General features: G+C 44.9%; 1 pseudogene across 1 annotated transcript; it reads left to right on the top strand.

The window, feature by feature from the left end:
- The first annotated feature begins 4,140 nt into the window (after window positions 1–4,140).
- On the top strand, window positions 4,141–4,732 carry LOC108315906 (annotated as a pseudogene). Its single transcript, XR_001830114.2, has one exon. The product of XR_001830114.2 is annotated as an H/ACA ribonucleoprotein complex subunit 3-like (transcript).
- Window positions 4,733–5,257: the final 525 nt, after the last annotated feature.

The following is a 5,257-nucleotide window of genomic DNA, read 5'->3' as shown; positions in this document are numbered from 1 at the left end:
GTGATCCACCCGCCTCAGCCTCCCAAAGTGCTGGGATTACAGGCGTGAGCCACTGTGCCCGGCCCAGATAAACACCTCTTATTTCTTCATCTTGCTCACTATCTGGTTTGCAGTCTACTTCCTCATAACTAGTGCCCTCTGACATGTCCGTTCAAGTTCCCAAATTCCCTCCTCCAAGCATGCTTTTATGGATCTCCTCGTTCTTCTTGATCCCCCTTTCCTCTCCACACTTGCTGTCCTTGCCCTGCACTGCTCTGCTCAGGGCTCCAGTGTGTTCTTTCCCCCTGTGACTTCAGCATCTTGCTTCTCTTCGTGCTGATGTCTTCTGGCTCTTCTTCCCTCAGCCCTGACTCCCGTGGATGCCTTGAGGTCACCTTTGTACCCACCCTGTACATTCCTCCTTTCTTACACACACCTTGCACTCTCATCATTTGTTTACATGTCTGTGTCTCCAGTCAGGCTCTGTGACCCTGGTGGGCAGGAATGCTGTCTTTTTCCTCCCCTCCCTCAGCATCCGGCACAGCATGTGACACATAGTAGATCCTGAGAAATGTTAACATGATTGAATCAAATGAAGACAAATATTTTCCTTCTTCTTTTCTCTGGCCTAACTGCCTCAGAGTCTCAGTCCACATTTTTCTTATTACCTTTACACATAGTTTGTCTCTCAGTACTGTGCTACTGTTATAAGTCTCCCATCTCCTTAGCTTTCCATCCTGGTAATTGAGACTCTGGCACTCTCTATTTCCTGAATCTTCACCTCTAGCTCTTCTCTCTTCTACACTCTCCCAAATGTTTCCACTAAGGTTTCCACTAAGGTAAATTTCCTCACTGGGCACCAACCCCGTGACTCCCGTACCCTCCATAATCAGCATAAGCTCTTCACACCTAACCATTCTGATCATCCCTTAACCGGCTCTAGCCAAGCCCTCTTGGTGAACATTACTGAATTCTGCTGGGCTTGCTGACATGCCAGAGATGCTGCATTCTCTTCAAAGAACTCAAAAGCAAGAGCTCACAGCTTAGCATTCTCTTCCAAATCTCCCTGTCTAGCGCCCACAGATTCCACCTCGGACTATTGGTCCCAAAGCACCCCAACGGAGCCCATTTTCTTGGAGAAAAAGAAGGAAGAAAGTTACAAATACAGTGATTAAGAAAAGAGAGGGGACACAGCATATCCTATCCTCTTCCACCTAAAGCAATTCTCAGAAAGGAGAGAGCCCTTTGTAGACAATAATTCCCAAAGCAAATCAAGGGGTTAGGAGAGTAAAAACTCAGGCTACACTTTTTTCTAGGCACAGAGTTGGAAAACTGAAGTTGTTTCCAACTACATCCGCAGGGTATCTGGGTGTCACCAAGGCAATAGGGAAATCGCACACTCAGTTTATCTTGCTTTCTCATTCTGAAGTTCCAGCTCGGCTTCATTGTTACAGGTATAGACTTGGGTGGTGTAGGCTGCCCTGAGTAATCCTGAGATGAGACTATGATCCTTGTAACCCCACCCCTTTGTCACACATGAGGTACAGGATCATTCTACAGAGAGTTCCTTTATACCCTTCACCCAGATTCTCCACATATTAACATTTTACCGTGTGCCATGAACTATTTCTACAAAATGAATCACTCCAATTTAGTGGTTTAAGCAATAACCATTTTCTCCATTTCTGTGGGCTGGGAATTCAGGAAGCATGAGGTTGGGTGGCTGTAGCTCAAGGTGTGATCGCAGTCAGATGGTGGCTAAAACTTAAACAGCAGAGTGCTGGCTGGACCCTTTATGTTGTCTCAGTGCTTATCAATCATTTGTGTTATTTCTTTGCAAAAATGTCTAGTCAAGTCCTGTGTCCATTTTCGAATTGGACAGTTTTTTTGTTGTTGTTGAGTTTTAGGATTTCTCTGTATATTCTGGACATAAATCCCTTACCAGATAATATATGATTTGCATTTTTTTTTTGAGACAGAGTCTTGCTGAGTCACCCAGGCTGGAGTGCAGTGGCACAATCTCGGCTCACTGCAACCTCCACCTCCCGGTTCAAGCAATTCTCCTGCCTCAGCCTCCCAAGTAGCTCTGATTACAGGCATGCGCCACCACACCCAGCTAATTTTTGTATTTTTAGTAGAGACAGGGTTTTGTCCTATTGGCCAGGCTGGTTTCAAACTCCTGACTTCAGTGATCTGCCTGCCTCAGCTCCCCAAAGTGCTGGGATTACAGGCATGAGCCACTATGCCCGGCTCCAGGACAGTTTTCTGAAACTATTAATTCCACTTCTTTTGCTTGTGTGTTTGTCTAAGACAAGGTCTTGCTCTGTTGCCCAAGCTTGAGTGCAGTGGCATGATCATGGCTTACCTATACCTTAACCTCCCGGGCTCAAGCAATCCTCCCACCTCAGCTTCCCAAGTAGCTGGGACCACAGGGGCATGCCACCATACCTGGCTGATATTCTTTTTTTTTTTGAGACAGAGTCTGACTCTGTCGCCAGGTGCCAGGCTGGAGTGCTGGAGTGCAGTGGCGTGATGTCGGCTCACTACAACCTCCGCCTCCCAGGTTCAAGCACTTCTCAACCTCAGCCTCCCGAGTAGCTGGGACTACAAGCATGCGCCACTACGCACAGCTAAATTTTGTGTTTTTCAGTAGAGACTGGGTTTCACCATGTTGCCCAAGATAGTCCCAATCTCTTGACCTTGTGATCTGCCTGCCTTGGCCTCCCAAAAATGCTCGGATTACAGGCATGAGCCACCGCGCTCGGCCTAATATTCTTTAACATTCTTTTTTGTAGAGATAAAAAAGAATTAAAGGACACTTTAAATTCTCCTGGTCTCAAGCTCCTGGGTTCAAGCAATCCTCTAGCCTTGGCCTCCCAAAGTGTTGGGATTACAGGTGTAAGCTCAGTGCCTGACCCTAATTCCACTTGTCGTTTTTGAGGTAGGGTCTTGCTCTGTCACCCAGGCTGGAGTGCAATGGTGCAATCACGGCTCACTGAAGCCTCGACTTCCCGAGCTCCAGTGATCCTCCCACCTCAGCCTCTCACTAGCTGGGAACACAGGCATGTGGCATGTGCCAGCTAATTTTTGTGTTTTTATAGAGACAGGTTTTCACCATGTTTCCCAGTTGATCTAAAACTCCTGAGCTCAAGGGATCCACCCACTTTGGCCTCCAAGTGCTAGGATTACAGGCGTGAGCCATCGTGCCTGACCTCCACTTCTAAAATGCCTTTCAAAAACTCTTCTCTTTATCTCCTTAACCTTTACCATCTCTTGCCTGGGTTACTGCAGGGCTTCCCATCTGCTCTCTCTGCCTTCAGTGTCTCTCACCTCCAATCCATCCTCTATACCATTGTCAGAAAGCTCTTTCTAGAAAATAAATCTTATCATATAACTATCCTGCTTAAATCCCTATGGCTGTCCTTCTCAGACCTGCTAAAACAACTTCCAGGATGGGGATTCATGTAAGGAAACAGGGTGGAAGAATGATAGATTAGCTACATTTCCTCATTTATATTTAGGGCATTGCCTTTTTTTTTTTTTTTTTTTTTTTTTTTTTTTTTTTTTTTTTTTTTTTTTTTTTTTTTTTTTTTTTTTTTTTTTTTTTTTTTTTGAGATAGAGTTTCACTCTGTTGCCCAGGCTGGAGTGCAGTGGCATGATCTCGGCTCACTGAAGCCTCTGCCTCCTGAGTTCAAGCAATTTTCCCACCTCCGCCTCCCAAGTAACTGTGACTACAGGTGTGCGCCACCACCCCCAGCTAATTTTTTTATTTCTTGGTAGAGACGGTTTCACCATGTTGGCCAGGCTGGTCTGGAACTCCTGACCTCAAGTTATCCTCCCACCTTGGCTTCTCAAAGTGCTTGGATTACAGGTGTGAGCCACTGCACCTGGCCTTCTTCTTTTTTTTTTTTTTTTTTTTGAGTTAGGGTCTTGCTCTGTTGCCCAGGCTACATTGCAGTGGTGTGATTATGGCTTACTGCAGCCTTGAACCCCTAGGCTCAAGTGACCCTCCCCACTCCTGCCTGGCTCTCCCAGAATGCTGGATAACAAGTGTCAACCACCAGGCCTGGCCTTTTGAATTTTATTTATAATAAATATATCTTTAAATTTTATTTAGAGATTCAGAAAACAATATTTATTTTAATTTTTATTCATTTTAATTTATTATTTATTAAGGTAAACATTTTTATATTAAAACAAACAGACATAAGATGAAGTAGAATATAAGAATCATATGATTTCAAAGACAAGACTTTTAAAGAGAGTTTGCCCTGGGAGCTGCGTACCGAATTGGAGCCTCTGGCTTAAGAGTGATCATGTTTCTCCAGTAATACCTCAACGAGGAGGGAGATCGGGTCTATACGCTGAAGAAATTTGACCCGATGGGACAACAGACCTGCTCAGCCCATCCTGCTCGGCTCTCCCCAGATGACAAATACTCCTGCCACCGAATCACCATCAAGAAACGCTTCAAGGTGCTCAAGACCCAGTAACCGTGCCCTATCCTCTGAAAGTCCGTTAAACTGATGTCTCTTCTGCTGCCTGTTACCCCTCAGAGATTCCATAACCAAACTCCTCAATCTGTGAGCCCTGATGCCTTTTTGCCAGCCATACTCTGTGGCATCCAGTGTCATCATGGCGATTGATTATGTTTGTGTGAGCCTATCCTGGTGGCATCACCCGTAAAGGGAGCATGTTTGACTTTTCTCATATTTTAAATTACTGTGAGATTATTAAAGATAAAATGATTTGGGAAAAAAAAAGAGAGTTTGCCCTTTGCCTTCAGTTATTATCCTTATCCCATCTTTCCCTGTGGGAAGGCCTCACACTCCAAGTCCACGTCTTACCTACTTTTGCATTCTTAGCACCTTGTACTTCGTATTCTTAGCAAAGTACAAAATCTGATCTTTCTGCACTTTCCCCAAAGTGAGTGGGCAAGAAAAAAATCTGATCTTTCTGCACTTTTCCTAAGGTGAGTGGGCAAACCAGAGGAGGGGAGGAGTCTAAGAGGGTGGGTTGATTCTGTGAGTTGCAGGGCTAGAGTTTAGATTGGAGCAAGCAAGCCTGCCCTGCCCCGGCTGCGAGGTGGAGGTAGGGAGGTGCTGCAATGTTGGTAATTGTTACCAATGTGTTCATTATTCATTCGAAACTAGCTAAAAGTGGAACATGGCACTGAAATAAGACTGATTCCAGCAATATAGGAAACTTTTGGCATAGTTTTGAATGTTTACAAGGGACTTGTGTAAGTAACACACAATTTTACTGAGGAATGAATTT

This window comes from Cebus imitator, unplaced genomic scaffold, assembly GCF_001604975.1.
Source record: "Cebus imitator isolate Cc_AM_T3 unplaced genomic scaffold, Cebus_imitator-1.0 Scaffold180, whole genome shotgun sequence".
Lineage (NCBI taxonomy): Eukaryota > Metazoa > Chordata > Mammalia > Primates > Cebidae > Cebus > Cebus imitator.
The sequence above is the reverse complement of the archived record's forward strand: the minus strand, read 5'-3'. Positions and strand labels throughout refer to the sequence as shown.